Genomic DNA, 14,162 nt, shown 5'->3' on the forward strand with positions numbered 1-14,162 from the left:
CATATTCCGGTCTGGCCGAAGAGGACTGGACTTACTCCCCCCAGAGTCGCTCTGCCAGGTCTCAGCTGCTGTGCAGATGTTCTCCCAAGGCCAGCTTGCCTCTGCCCAAAAAGACGCCATCCTTCGTGTCTCTGGAGTCTGCCTGCCCTTCCTTTGAGGGGTGGAGCTGGGGGCAGCAGCCCAAGCTCAGCTGCTCTGCACCGAAGTCACCTGCTGGTCTCAGGGTGTAGACTGATGGGGACACTGGACCCTACCACCAGCAGCTCCCCTGGCAGAGGAGGATGGAAGTCACTCATTACCACTGCAGCCACTGTGTGGTCCTAGGGCCTCCCAGCGGCCAGTGCAACTGGGGAGGCCAAGGAAAGAGAGGACTGTGGAAGTTTTTTAGAAAAGAATTATGTATTTACTTTAAAGGCAGAGTTACAGAGAGGCAGAGATCTTCAGTCTGCTGGTTCACTCCTCAAGTGACTGCAACAGCCAGGGCTGGGCCAGGCTGAAGCCAGGAGCCTGGAACTTCATCTGGTTCTCCCACATGGGTGGCAGGAGCCCAAACACTTGGACCGTCTTCTGAAGCTTTCCCAGGCACATTAGCAGGGAACTGGATAGGAAATGGGGCAGCTGGGACACGAACCGGTGCCCTTACAGGATGCTGGCACTGCGGGCAACTGCTTAACCCACTGCACCACAGCGCCAGCCCCAGGACTATGGGAGCTTGCTTGTGCTGAGGGCACCTGTCTGGGGCTGTCTGAATTTTGGAAATTGTTCAGCAAGAGGGACGCACCAAGGGAAGAGAGAGAACCATGAAGAGTTTGCTGACAGTCACAGAAAAATATTGACCAGTGCGGTATTTGTTTCCAGCACCCTTGCAGGTGCTTGCCCCCGTTCCCCCCTTCCCTGGCCACTCCTCAGCCAAGCACCTGGCTGGGTGCATCCACCCCAGATCCTCCTCCTAGGCCATCAGGAACTCCCCACCCACCAATTAGAGGAAATGGGATTTTCTGAAAAGGAAAGGAAATCTCAGTGTATGAGATAGCCCTGTCACCCTGAGATAGCCCCAGGGAGCAGTGTTTCCTCTCATCCCAGCAGTCGCAGCCCTGCAGGGCGGATGTCCAGGCCCCACTGTGCTGATCCAGCGTGTCCCCATCTTCCACGTCCATGAAGACGAACACAAGAGTGCTTGACCTTGGATGAATGCACCTGCTGCAGTTTTGAGGCCCTCTGCTGTGGCTTCTTCTTCTTATTTTTTTTAAAGATTTATTTATTTATTTGAAAGTCAGAGAGAGAGAGAGAGAGAGGTCTTCCATCCGATGGTTCACTCCCCAATTGGCTGCAACGCCCGGAGCTGTGCCTATCTGAAGCAGGAGCCAGGAGCTTCTTCTGGGTCTCCCACGCAGGTGCAGGGGCCCAAGCACTTGGACCATCCTCTATTGCTTTCCCAGGCCATTAGCAGGGAGCTGGGTCGGAAGAGGAGCAGTCAGGACTAGAACCGGTGCTCTTCAGGCCAGGGCTTTAACCCTCTGTGTCAGTGCCGGCCCCTAATGAACTATTTCAAACACATAGACACAACAGGGTCCCCTCTGCCCACTCATCACCAATGCCTTGAGATGATATGTACATGGACTACTGGTGCTGTAGCACAGCTGGTTAAACCACTTCCTGCCATGCCGGGATCCCATACAGGCACCAGTTTGAGTCCTGCTTATTCCACTTCTGACCTAGCTCCCTGCTGATGCACCTGGGAAAACAGCAGAAGATGGCCCAAGTGCATGGGCCCCCGACACCCATGAGGGAGACCCAGATGAAGCTCCTGGCTCCTGGTCATTGGGGGTGGAAGCTCTCTGTCTCTTGTCTCTCCTTCTCTCTCTCTCTGTAACTCCATCTTTCAAATAAATAAGTCTTTTTAAAAAGTTGTGAAATGTGGGATTAAAAATAGGCTTAGAAGTCAGTGTTCAGCCTAGCAAGAGAAGCAAAGTCACAGGAGTAGGAGAGAGAGAAAGGTCTTCCATCCGCTGGTTCACTCCCTTAACGTCCACACCAGCCGGAGCTGCGCCGACCCAGAGCCAGGAGCTTCTTCTGGGTCTCCCACGCATGTGCAGGGGCCCAAGCACGTGAGCCATCCTCTGTTGCTTTCCCAGGCCATCAGCAGGGAGCTGGATCGGAAGAGGAGCAGCCGGCCACAACCGGGGCCAGTTTGGGATGCCGGCGCTCCAGGCAGAGGCTTAGCCTACCGTAAGCGTCGTGAAGCCCCTTCCTATAATTCTCAAATTCTCAGGCGTGTTCTGGTCGTTAACTCCTTAGGTAAGCGTTTGCAAACAGTGTAGCCAGACAGTTGGGAGGAAGACAGGATATTTCTGGGAAAACTTAGAATGGCGACGGAGTGGCCCAGCGGAGAAAACGTAGCCCCCAGGCCAAGGCCTCTGGCAGGCTGCAGGCGCTCGGCACGCATTTTGGCACACCGACCTCCCTCCCGCGGCCCCAAGAGTTGGCTGAAGTGTGAGTACAACCTCGGGTGGATGCGGCCACACCCACAGCTCTCCTCAGCTCCTTGCAGAGCCCTGACTGTGCTTGCAAGGGTGTGGTTTGGGGCAGCTGGATCTGACCCTGACTCTCTGAGGCTGGAGGCAGAGCACTCTCCAGAATGCCCTTGGTCCCCCAGCCCCGCCCTGCTGCTGAGACAAAAGTGTCAGGGGTCTGCCTCTTCCATGGTTGTCTCAGGCATGGTTTTTTTTTTTTTTTTCCAAGATTTATTTATTTATTTGAAAGTCAGAGTTACAGAGAGGGGCGACAGAGAGCAAGATCTTCCATCCGCTGGTTCACTCCCCAGATGGCCACAACGGCCAGGGCTGGGCCTGTCTGAAGCCAGGAGCTTCCTCTGTGTCTCCCACACAGGTGCAGGAGCCCAAGCACTTGGGCCATCTTCTGCTGCTTTCCCAGGCAACAGCAGGGAGCTGGATAGGAAGTAGAGCAGTGGAGACAGGAGCCGGCGCCCATATGGGATGCTGGTGCTGCAGGCAGAGGCTCAGCCCACTACGCCACAGCACCGGCCCCGTTCTCCCACCTTTCTGTCCTTGAACAGACCTTCCCCCAGAGGCTCTGCTTTCACTTTTCCCCTCCTCCCGAGTTTGTGGGCAGTTCTCTGTCCAGTTCTCCATGGAGGGCGGCCCACACTCAGCACGAGAATGCATGCTGCTTCCCTCACTGCCCTGTTTGCCATTACTGGTCTCTGCTTGGTGTTTCTATCATTGCAGGAGACAAGAGGCTGGATGAAAAATTGACTGCCGGCGCCACGGCTCACCAGGCTAATCCTCTGCCTGCGGCGCCGGCACCCCGGGTTCTAGTCCCGGTCGGGGCACCGGTTCTGTCCCAGTTGCTCCTCTTCCAGGCCAGCTCTCTGCTGTGGCCCGGGAGTGCAGTGGAGGATGGCCCAAGTGCTTGGGCCCTGCACCTGCATGGGAACCCAGGAGAAGCACCTGGCTCCTGGCTTCGAATCAGCACGGTGCACCGGCTGCAGTGCGCCGGCCGCAGCGACCATTGGGGGGTGAACCAACGGAAGAGGAAGACCTTTCTCCCTGTCTCTCTCTCTCACTGTCCACTCTGCCTGTCAAAAAAATTAATCAATTCATTGCCTACATCATAACCTGAATACTCTCCTGTGGGCTTTTTCGCCAGGCCAATGTGCCTCCGAGGCTGATTTTGAAGTTGCTGGGCAATGTTTAAAGCCATTGCTGCCCCTCGAGGTAGCCATTTGGGGCAGCTGTCCATGGCTGTTAGGGTTGAGTTAGTTTATTTGATCTTGAGCCCACTGGACACCAACCACAGGGGTTCGCTGTTTTTAAAACGTTGGTTTTCATGGGCATCTGGTTAGAATGCGGTGGGTAATGGAACCCAAAGACATCCCACTGCTGGGAAAGCAGCTCTGGTGGGGCGCTGGCACTGGTGGGGTGGTCTCCCCGTGGGAGCAGAGCGAGTGTCTCGGCCGTTCAGGACGGCGGGGACGCCTCTGTTGGAGAAGGCTGACGTCCGGCGTCAGTGCCGCTCCAGGAGAGTTGGAAGCTGAAGTCGATGTCCGATCTTCGCGGGGCCACGGAGCCCTGTCGGGGCATGCCAGTGCCTAGAGACAGACACGCAACTCACCCAGTGCTGGAGAGCAGGGCACAGGGGAGCCGGGGTGCGAGGCGGCAGAGCTGCTGACGGACACTCCCGACTGCCTTCCGCTCCTGGTGCTGCGCCCCACTTCGTTCCTGGCTTCCTCCGTGTGTTTCTCTCCCCAGGCTGATTTCCTTTAGTTCTTTAGTTCACGTTTGGAGCCCAGAAGTCCTGGATGAGACAGTCCCGGCTGTTTCGCCCCGGTGAGGGCCCAGCCTGCATCAGCCGTGGTGGAGAAGCTGGAAGCAAGCAGCCGTGCACAAAGGGGCCAAGCCCCCGCAGTGGCGGTGGGGTGCCAGCCTGCTCTTGTGAGAAGCAACACAGCCCAGGGGCTCCGCACCTGCCACGCGGCCCCGCCGCCTCGCACGCTGCCACACGGGCACGAGGCTGCGGCGAGGCTGCGCTGAGACCGCAGCGGTCACACCATCAGTGCACTGCTCCTGGCTTCTCACTGCCGCCAGGGAAACTGCTGCAGACACAGGTGTCTGACGTGAGCAGGCCGGCACGGGGCGAGTGCTGGTGCTGGTGTGTCAGCCAGAGGTCAAGGGTCACGATCTTGTAGAAGCGCCGTGCTTTTGTGTTTGAGGGTGGTTTCAGACCCACAGAATTGTGCAGAAACACAGAGTTCCCCAAACGCTGCCCTTGTTACCCCACCCCCAGGAATCGTGTCTTTTTTTTTTTTTTTTAAAGAAAGTTTTTATTTACTGAACACAAATCTCATGGGTACAGCTTTAGGGATACGGCAGTTCTTCCCTCCAGACCTGCCATCCCATCCCCACTCCCGTCCCACCTCCTGTTGCCTTTCCCATCCCATTCTTCATTAAGATTCCTTTTTAATTAACTTTGTATACAGAAGACCAACTCTATACTAAGTAAAGATTTTATCAGTTTGCACCCACCAGACACACGAAGTATAAAGTCCTACATGGGGAGCAAGTGCACAGTGACTCCTGTTGATTTAACAGTTGACACTCTTATTTATTTATTTTTACTTTTATTTAGTAAATATAATTTTCCAAAGTACAGTTTATGGATTACTTTGGCTTTTTCTCCCCCATAACTTCCCTCCCACCCGCACCCCTCCCATCTCCCGCTCCCTCTCCCCTTCCATTCACATCAAGATCCATTTTCAGTTATCTTTATATAAAGAAGATCAATTTAGCAAATATTAAGTAAAGATTTCATCAGTTTGCACCCACACAAAACATAAAGTGTGAAATACTGTTTGAGTAGGGATAAAGTATTAAATTGCACATCAACAGTCAGGACAGGGCTGATCAAGTCACTGTGATCCTGTCTTTTTCATCATGAAGCTCTCCTCCCAATGTCTGTCACACAAGAGCTCCTCTCTCTCTCTTTCTGTCTCTGTGTGTGTGTGTGTCTGTCTGTCTCTCTGTCTCTTTCTCTGTGTGTCTGTGTGTGTGTGAATCCAGTGACTTCTCACTGGGGATCTGTAACAGACTGTGGTCCTGACTTAGCCCAGATGAGAACCTGAGGCTGGATGTATTTCCCCGAACCCCTGGAAGGAACTTGACCTCTAATGGAGAATACCACTTGTCAGACGGTGGTAGATTTAAACCGCCACGTGCCAGGCACCCAGGAAGATGTTTTCTGGACGTCGGGGACTGCACGGGATGACGCAGTCCTCACAGCTCAGGGCACTGGGTCTTCACATCTCCAGGCTGTACTTGAGGAAAACCGGAATTCAAGGAGCACAGCAATTGTCTAAAGTTACACCCGTAGGAAGTCCAACACCAGACCCAGGGCTCAGGGCCACAGCTCTGCGGCTAAGGCTGCACCCATGGCAGCCACGGCAGACCTGTGACCACTGACCACTTAAAATGGGACTGGTCTTCTTCAATACAGGCAGTGAGTGTAAAATAGTCACCCAAAGTAGTACGCTAAAATGTCAAAGATCTTACTAGAAATTGTTTCTCTTTTTTTCTCTCTCCCTCCCTGTTGGTCTGCCTTTTAAATAAAAAAAAAAAAAATAAAAAAAAAATAAAAAACTTAAAAAACAAGGGCTGGTGTTTTGGTACATCGGGTTCAGCTGTTGACTGCGATGTGACATCCCATATTTGAGCACTTGAAGTTCAAGTCCTGGCTGCTCCACTTCCAATCCAGCTCCCTGCCAGTGTGCCTGGGAAAGCAGCAGAAGGTGGCCCAAGTACTTGGGTCCCTGCCACCCACATGGAAGACCCGGAGGAAGTTGTAGTCTCCAGCCTTGGTCATTGTGGCCATTTGGGGGTGAATCAATAGATGGACGATCTTTCTCCTTCTCTCTCTCTATCTCTATGTTTTTCTGTCACTTTGCTTTTCAAATAAACCTTAAAAAAGGGTTTTGTATTTCATACATGTCGAAAGGATAGTATTGGATTATACAGACTATAATATTAACATTAATTCTGAAACCTGAAGCCATTCATTTTGCACGCTGTATCCAGTTTCTACGGGACACCCTAACTGCTGGGACAAGGCCAGAGAGAGTTCTGTGTCCTGAGCGGAGGAGCGTGGAAAGGCACTAAAGAGCCGGGTGACCTCAGCTTGGTCGGCCGTGTGGCCCTTGGAAGGCCCCTTCGCCCTCCCTCACTTCTGACCTCAGGATAGGGCAGGACTGGCCTGGGCAAGCGGCAGGAAGCTCGCGGCCGACTCTGAGCTCCAGGCGCACCGAAGGCTCAGTTCTCCTCCCGAAACACGGCGATGGGTTAGCGACACGACTGTCCCGTGGAGAGCGCTTTGCTCAGGCTGTGGAAGAAGTTGTTGCGACCCTCTTGCTGTCCCTCAACGCTGAAGGGCACGGAGGCCGCACGGCTGCTCCGCAGTGGGTTTGCAGGGGCCAGAGGCTCATCAGATCCAGGAGAGACAAGCAGCTTTGGCATGACCAAGTCTTGGCACGCTGTGGCTCTCCACTCTTCATTTCTGTTTTGTGGTTTATCTAATCAGCAGAGGACCCTGATGCAACCATTTCCCTGTAATCTGTAGATAGTATCTCTCACCAAATATAGCATCCTGCCGCCCTCAGAGCACTTGACAGGCAAGCTCGGTCTTGCGTGGAAATTAAACAAGAAATTGGAATTACTAATAATGACATAACACTTGACTTTAAGCTCTCTAAATTAGGAGAATAACATCATTGGAATAAAGATGTAGAACAACAGATTGTACCCATTGCAACATTTTCCACTTGCTTCCAGTCACAAAGTTTCCAAAACAGGAGCTCTCCACTTACACAGTTCTTGCAGGTTACTTGGGCTGCCTTGGCAGAAGCGGCAAGGGGGCAGGGCCTCCCTGTCTCCCCTGCTTTCCTCCCACCTGGAGAATTACCTGTGCCATTCAGTGGCTTAAGAACAAGACGGCTTAGGAGGGGCAGGTGTTGGGCACTGTGGGCAAGGTGCCACTTGTGCTGCTCAAATCCCACATTGGAGGGCCTCGGTGTGAGTCCTGGCTCTGCTTCCAGCTCCAGCTTCCTGCTAGTGCACACCTGGGAAGCAGCCATCCCCCAACTGCCTGCCGCCCACATGGGAGACCCAGGTGGAGTCCTTGGCCCCTGCTTTGGGCCTGGTACAGCCCTGGCTGCTGCAGGCATTTGAAGAGTGAAGCCATGGATGGAAGATCTCTGTCTCTGTCTCTCTGCCTTTCAAATAAATAAAACCAAGAAATAGGAAGAAGAGGAAGAAGGAGGAGTGGGGATGAAGAAGGAAGGGAGGAGGAGGAGAAGGGGGCTGGGTGGGGAGGAGGAAGGAGAAGGGAGGAGGAGGAAAAATGGAGGGGGAGGAGGAGGAGGAAGAGAAGGAGGGGGGAGGAGGAGGAGAAAAAGGAGGAGAAGTGGGGGAGGGGGAGGAGGAGGAAGGAGAAGGGAGGAAGGGGGAGGAAGAGGAGGAAGGGGAGGAGGAGGAGAAGGGGGGAGGAAGAGGAGAAGTGGGGGAGGAGGAGGAAGAAGAAGGGAGGAAGGGGGAGGAAGAGGAGGAAGGGGAGGAGGAGGAGAATGGGGTGGAGAAGGAGGAAGGAGAAGAGAGGAGGAGGAAGGAGAAGGGAGGAAGGGGTAGGAAGAGGAGGAAGGAGAGGAGGAGGAGAAGAGGGGAGGAGTAGGAGAACGGGGGTGGAGGAGGAGGAAGGAGAAGGAAGGAGAAGGGAGGAGAAGGGAGGAAGAGGAGGAAGGGGAGGAGGAGGAGAAGGGGGGAGGAGGAAGGAGAAGGGAGAGGAAGAGAAGGAGAAAGAGGAGGGGGGAGGGGAGGAGGATCGGGGCGGGGCGGGGGACTGAGTGAGGGCCCAGTATTTGAAGGGCTGTTGCAGGGAGAGGGATGCGAGGCTCTGCCGGACCAGACATCCCGCCTTGGGCAGGTGGCGTCTTCCCAGCCAGGTGCAGCAGGTGCCTCATCGGGCAGAGGTCACTCCACCTACAGCCCTGGAGCAGGACAAGCAAGGTCAGCTTGGACCCTCTCCTCTGTGGGGCTGCTGGGCCTGAAGGGACGTGGTCCCTGGCCCCGGCTTCCGCAGCTCCCAGAGCCCAGGAGCCAACTGCACAGAGATGAGATGGGTGCTTCACCGCAGCTGCGTGGGCATGGTCCCTCGGGCGTGACTGCTGCCCTGAGACGGGGGACAGGGAAGTCCACGTGAGCCTGCTCAGCACCGCCCCCCTGAGAGTGGCTGCACAACCCTGGCCGTGATCTTGCTTCTCTGGGGGTAATACAGCACCGCTGCCCCGTGTGGAGCCCTGATGGGTGGGTGCCGGCAGGGGCACAGGGCTTCCTGTTCATGCTCTTGGCTCAGCTTGTGGCAGGGCTCTTCGCATTCCCGTCGTAGTGTCCCCGTCTTGCAGAGAGGAGCCTGGTGCATGATTCGCCCAAGCCCAGGGCCGGTGGGTCCCTCTGGGCACCGACTGTGCCTTGCAGCAGGCAGCCGTGCGAGATGGGCCAATCCCACAGTGTGTCTCTCCACTCCCGGGCGGCTCCTGCACTTGCTGGATGCTTGGGGGTGGGGTGGGGAAGGAGACTGCACTACTGCTCCGGAGCCTCCTGCTATGGCCCAAAGACCAAGAGGCATGGAGAAGCTCACATTGCAAGGAAATCAGACCCCTTGCCACACCAAGTCTCACTCTCCCTGTTCATCCGTGCAGGGGGCTGGAGAGGGGGCGGGCTCTCAGAGGCCTAAGGGTCTGACGAGGGCACTTCCGCTCTCCCCTCCTCTGGGGCGGGGGGAGTGGCTGCTCCTCCTCTTCCTCCCCAGAGGAGCCTGCTCCGAAGCACGAAGCCAGTGACTGAAGACCCTCAAGGCGCATCTGCACAGCCGCCGACTTATCTGAGAGGTGGACCGCGGCGGCTGCAGAGTGCTGGCGAGTGCAACGCAGGCAGGTGTGGGCGACCACTGGCCTGCATGGCAAGACAGGGCGCAGAAGTCCCCGGGTTCGGTTGAGGAAGCTCAGCCCAGGACAAGCCCCTAGAAACAAACGCTCAGGCCTGGGTCCCCCTCCCGTCCCTGTCGCTGTCCCTCTGAACAAGGTCCTGTGGCTTCCCTCCCCCTCCCCTGGACTCAGTCATGCATGTGAGCCCCTCCGGGAAGCCAGGATTCACCCCGGAGAGGCTCCACAGGTCATCCCCGGGGAGCCAGAGACCCCAGCCCCCTTCCATCTCCCTGGGAGAGCCCCCAGGGCCTCAGTCTTCAGATGAGTAAAGTTTGTTTTTCCCCTGACCAGAGGTTTTGCTTTTGTTGCTGATGTTGGGCTCTAACTGCAAGTGGTTATTTGTCATTCTGGACTGGAGGGGACTTTTGCAGGGCTTACCAGGAATGGGCTGGCCGCAGCTTGTGCACCAGCCCAGGCCCGCAGCTAAGGTGAGCCCCCCAGGAACCCTCCCTCGTCCTGTGGCCAGGACAGGTGAGCAAAGCTGCATTGAGTTCAGGTGGGCCAGCGCTGTTAGGCAGTCGGCTGCTTCGCCCTGCCGTGCACTGTCGGGATGGCACGGGGCTGCTGGCACGGAGGGTTCGGTGCACAGCGTGCTGGGAGAGTCAGTGCCAGGGGTCCCCTAGAACAAGACTGGGGGAGAACAAGACTGGGGGAGAACAAGACTTAAGCTTGCCGCTCAAGTTCCCCAGCTCCCACCCAACTCACCCCAGGCGGCTCCACTCCATGTCTGACACACTCTTTCCCCTTTGGCCCTGCCCATCCCCCACCTGAGAGGTGCCATTCCTCTTGCAACATCTTCCGACAGAACCTGCTGTCCCAGGTGTCCCAGATGCACCCCTCTCACTCAGACTCCCCGTTTGCTCACAGCTTTTCTGTTCTCTACTGTGTGCTAAGAACCAGGGTCTTCTTTTTGCATCTGCAGGGGAATGACCTGAGTGCTCCCTAAACAGCACAGGCTGACTGTTGGGGTCGAAGAAACTGTGGCCAAGACCGACGGAGCAGAGCAGCAGGCGCTGGGAGGACCAGGCTCGGGCCAGTCACAAGCCTGCCTTCCATTCACTGTGCAAGTCATTCTCTTCCATTCAGCTCCGCTCTCTTCCATCTGTTTTGGTCACCGTGGTGATGGGAGACAGGATGGGAGCCCCACCCGGGCTGGAAGGACCACGGATCACTCAGGCAGCAGCTGGCTGGGGCGCAGAGGAGGCTAAGATCAAGGGCAGCCACATCAGACGGTGCCCTTCTCACAGAGTGGAGATCAGCATCCAGTTTCTATGCCAACCTAAACATGTAAAGTTGAATGCCAGGTATGATGACCGAGGCCCCAAATGTCAGAAGCGCTGAGTTCTGCCCCAGGATGCCCATGGCACTGCATCACGGGGACCCGAGCAGCAGTGGGCAGGGGCGGGTGGTGACACCATCAGCTGGGGACGAGACCGCCCAGGCGAGCGTGGCCAGAGATGACTCGCGTGCGGGAGCTCCTGTGAGCTGAGCTCTGGCGCCTGTGTTTGCATTTCTGGGTCTTTTCACTGCCAGGAAAAGGCTCCAGGAGGCAATCATTTAGAGAGAAGGGCCGTGCTCGCACAGCGTGCAGACCCCGCCAGCCCCTGACCCGGCCGCGGGCTTTCCTTCGTCTTCCTCACCCCCAGGAAGGCGGGCTCCCAACAGGGCTGAGCCGTCACGCAAAGTGACCACCAGGTTTCAAAGCAGGACTTGGCGACTGGAGATTCATGGTCTCCTACAGAGGAGACCGGCCTGTAACCACACCACCCCACGCCTCTGGATCCACGCCAGGGAGACCAGCAGGCGGCCAAGCTGCATCGCAAGAGGGAGTCTCTTGGTGACCCGCACCTTTCAGTTCTGGAAGCTTCTTTACAAAAAAATTGAAATAATTTTATTAGCATATCATTATTGGTTAAAATGGAAAATATCTCCTGTGAAATCAACAGCTAACCAAGAACTGAATTCTTCTTAAGGAATCCAATTTTCTTTTTTTTTTTTTTTGAAAGATTTATTTATTTGAAAGTCAGTTACACAGAGAGCAGAGGCAGAGAGAGAGAGAGATTTCTTCCATCCAATGGTTCACTCCCCAATTGGCCACAATGGCCAGAGCTGGGCTGATCCGAGACCAGGAGCCAGGAGCTTCCTCTGGGTCTCCCACGCGGGTGCAGGAGCCCAAGCACTTGGCACATCTTCTACTGCTTTCCCAGGCCACAACAGAGAGCTGGATCGGAAGTGGAGCAGCCGGGACTCTAACTGGTGCCCATATGGGATGCCGGCGCTTCAGGCCAGTGTGTTAACCTGCTGCGCCACAGCGTCGGCCCCAGGAATCAAATGTTCTGTCCATTTGATGGACACCGTGCTCCCATAAGGCACCTGGGGAGACAGAGAGAATCTGGCGTCTCCCTGAGGAGTGGAACAGCTCCCGCAGCTGGTGTGGAGAGGATTTTAGATGGTGCCTCCACAGACTTTTTAACTTCAATCACTACTTAATTTAAGCGGATATCAGAAAATGCATATACCATCAGAACATCAAACTTGTGGATTTTACCCATTTTTATTGCTTCTTATGATGTTTAAGTACATATTTGAGTTTAAAATGTGATTTAACATAGAGGTGTGAAGAAAATAACAAGGCTTTTTAAAGCATTTCAAGATGTAGCCTTTTAAATAATATTTGTCATACATTTCAATGAAATATTCAAACAGTCATGAACCAAGTTTGAAGGCAATCTATACTGGAACACTGAGGCAGGACAGCGTCCCCCTCTCCAAGCAGCTGAAAGTGAGCAGCACCAGCAGCCGACATCAGCAGCACTCCCTCTCCTCCCCTCGCCACGGATCACCCAGGACACACAGAGGAACCTAAGCAGACAGAGCTCTGTAGCCGGAAGCTGGGGCACTCACCTGCCTGTCTGCCCTGGGGGCCCTGCTCTGTAAGGAGAGACACGCATAGTGCCCACGCCTACGACTCCTCCAAGGGTACGTGAGCAGCTGTGCGACCGAGCGTTCAGCACCCACTAAATGCGATTTGAAGGGACTCTCCACAAGGGTTACCCAGACCTTGATGCCCAGCCCCCAGTTCCTCTCCTGTCTGCGTGGACCATCGGTGGATGCTCAGCAGTGCCCCCCTTTGCAAGGAATCCGAGTGTGCTCAGAAGCCTGCGTCGCCTGTCCCGGGCTGTCCATCAGCCACGTGGATTTGCACACCACCTGTGACCTCTTGGATTCCAGGCCCCCACATGGAGAAGGCAGCATGGCAGTAGAATTAAGAAACCAGACTTTGAAACCAGGAAGACTTGGATTAGAATCCTGGCTTCCTCTTTAAGACTTGGCTGACAGCTGTGTTTCTGAGACTAGCTTCTCTCTCTCTCTCTCTTTAAAGATTTATTTATTTACATAGAAGGAGAGGCAGAGAAAGAGAGAGAGAGGTCTTCCATCCACTGGTTCACTTCCCAGTTGGCCACAACGGCCAGAGCTGCGCCCCTCCAAAGCCAGGAGCCAGGAGCTTCTTCCAGGTCTCCCATGTGGATGCAGGGGCCCAAAGATTTGGGCATCTTCCACTGTTTAACCAGGCCAAAGCAGAGAGCTGGATCAGAAGTGGAGCAGCCAGGACTGGAACCGGTGCCCATATGGGATGCCAGCGCCTCAGGTGGAGGATCAACCTACTGTGCCACAGCACCGATCCCCTGAACCCAGCTTCTCACCTTAGAAGTAAGCAGTGGGAACATCCTCTGGGAGACGCCCTTAGCGTCTCTCCCTCTCTCTCTCCTCTTCTGTCTCTGTATCTCTGCCTTTCAAATAAATAAATAAATCTTAGAAAAGGAGTATGCACAATTCAGCAGAGAAGCAAGATTTCGTTGCACACAAAATGGAAGCACCAAAGCTGACCTCGATAAGGTTTGGGGCCATCCCTTTACGTGGACTGAGGCATGGGGGGTGGTGCCTGGGGTGGGGGTTAATTGAATATTCATAAGGGGATGGGATTTGGGGTCAGGGCTTGAGTGCTGCCCGTTTCCTTGTCCTTTTTTGGAAACCCGAAGTGTCATGGTGTCAGGCAAATGATGGGAGTAGCAGTGTCAGCCATGGTGCCTATGACCTTACGATGAGCTAAAATCACCTTGGGGATGTTGGTTATTTTTGGCTGGCGCCAGTTCCCGGGAACAAGACTGCAGGAGCTGTGCTTTTCCAATGTACAAAAAAGGGGAGTTTCGGGTGGGGTAGGCGAGGCTGTAGGGAGGGGCCGGCTACTTCCCTGCCAATCAAGGTCCATAGCTAAAATTTTCAGGAAATGTAATTAATATTTTTTCTAGTTAAACAATATTCATTTTATGAGCTTATTCCTCCAGGGTGAGGGAAGCTCAGGTTCAGTTCACTCTTTCCTTGAGCTAGGCCTGAGTTTGGCACTACTTCTGTGGTGCCTGGGGCAGTGGAGGGGCCTGGCCCTTGGTCCGGTCTGCTCAGACCCAGCCCGGGTCATCAGACCTAGTGGTCCCCGATCCGCACATGGAGTTACCCTTCGGCCCTGCCCACGTGGCCTGTCCACTGACCAAGGTTTTCACTGTTCCTGGCAGCAAACTTTTTTCAGGTTTTTCTCCAAAGTTCTTCCTAGGAGGCA

The sequence above is a fragment of the Oryctolagus cuniculus genome, chromosome 5, assembly GCF_964237555.1.
Source record: "Oryctolagus cuniculus chromosome 5, mOryCun1.1, whole genome shotgun sequence".
Taxonomy (NCBI): domain Eukaryota; kingdom Metazoa; phylum Chordata; class Mammalia; order Lagomorpha; family Leporidae; genus Oryctolagus; species Oryctolagus cuniculus.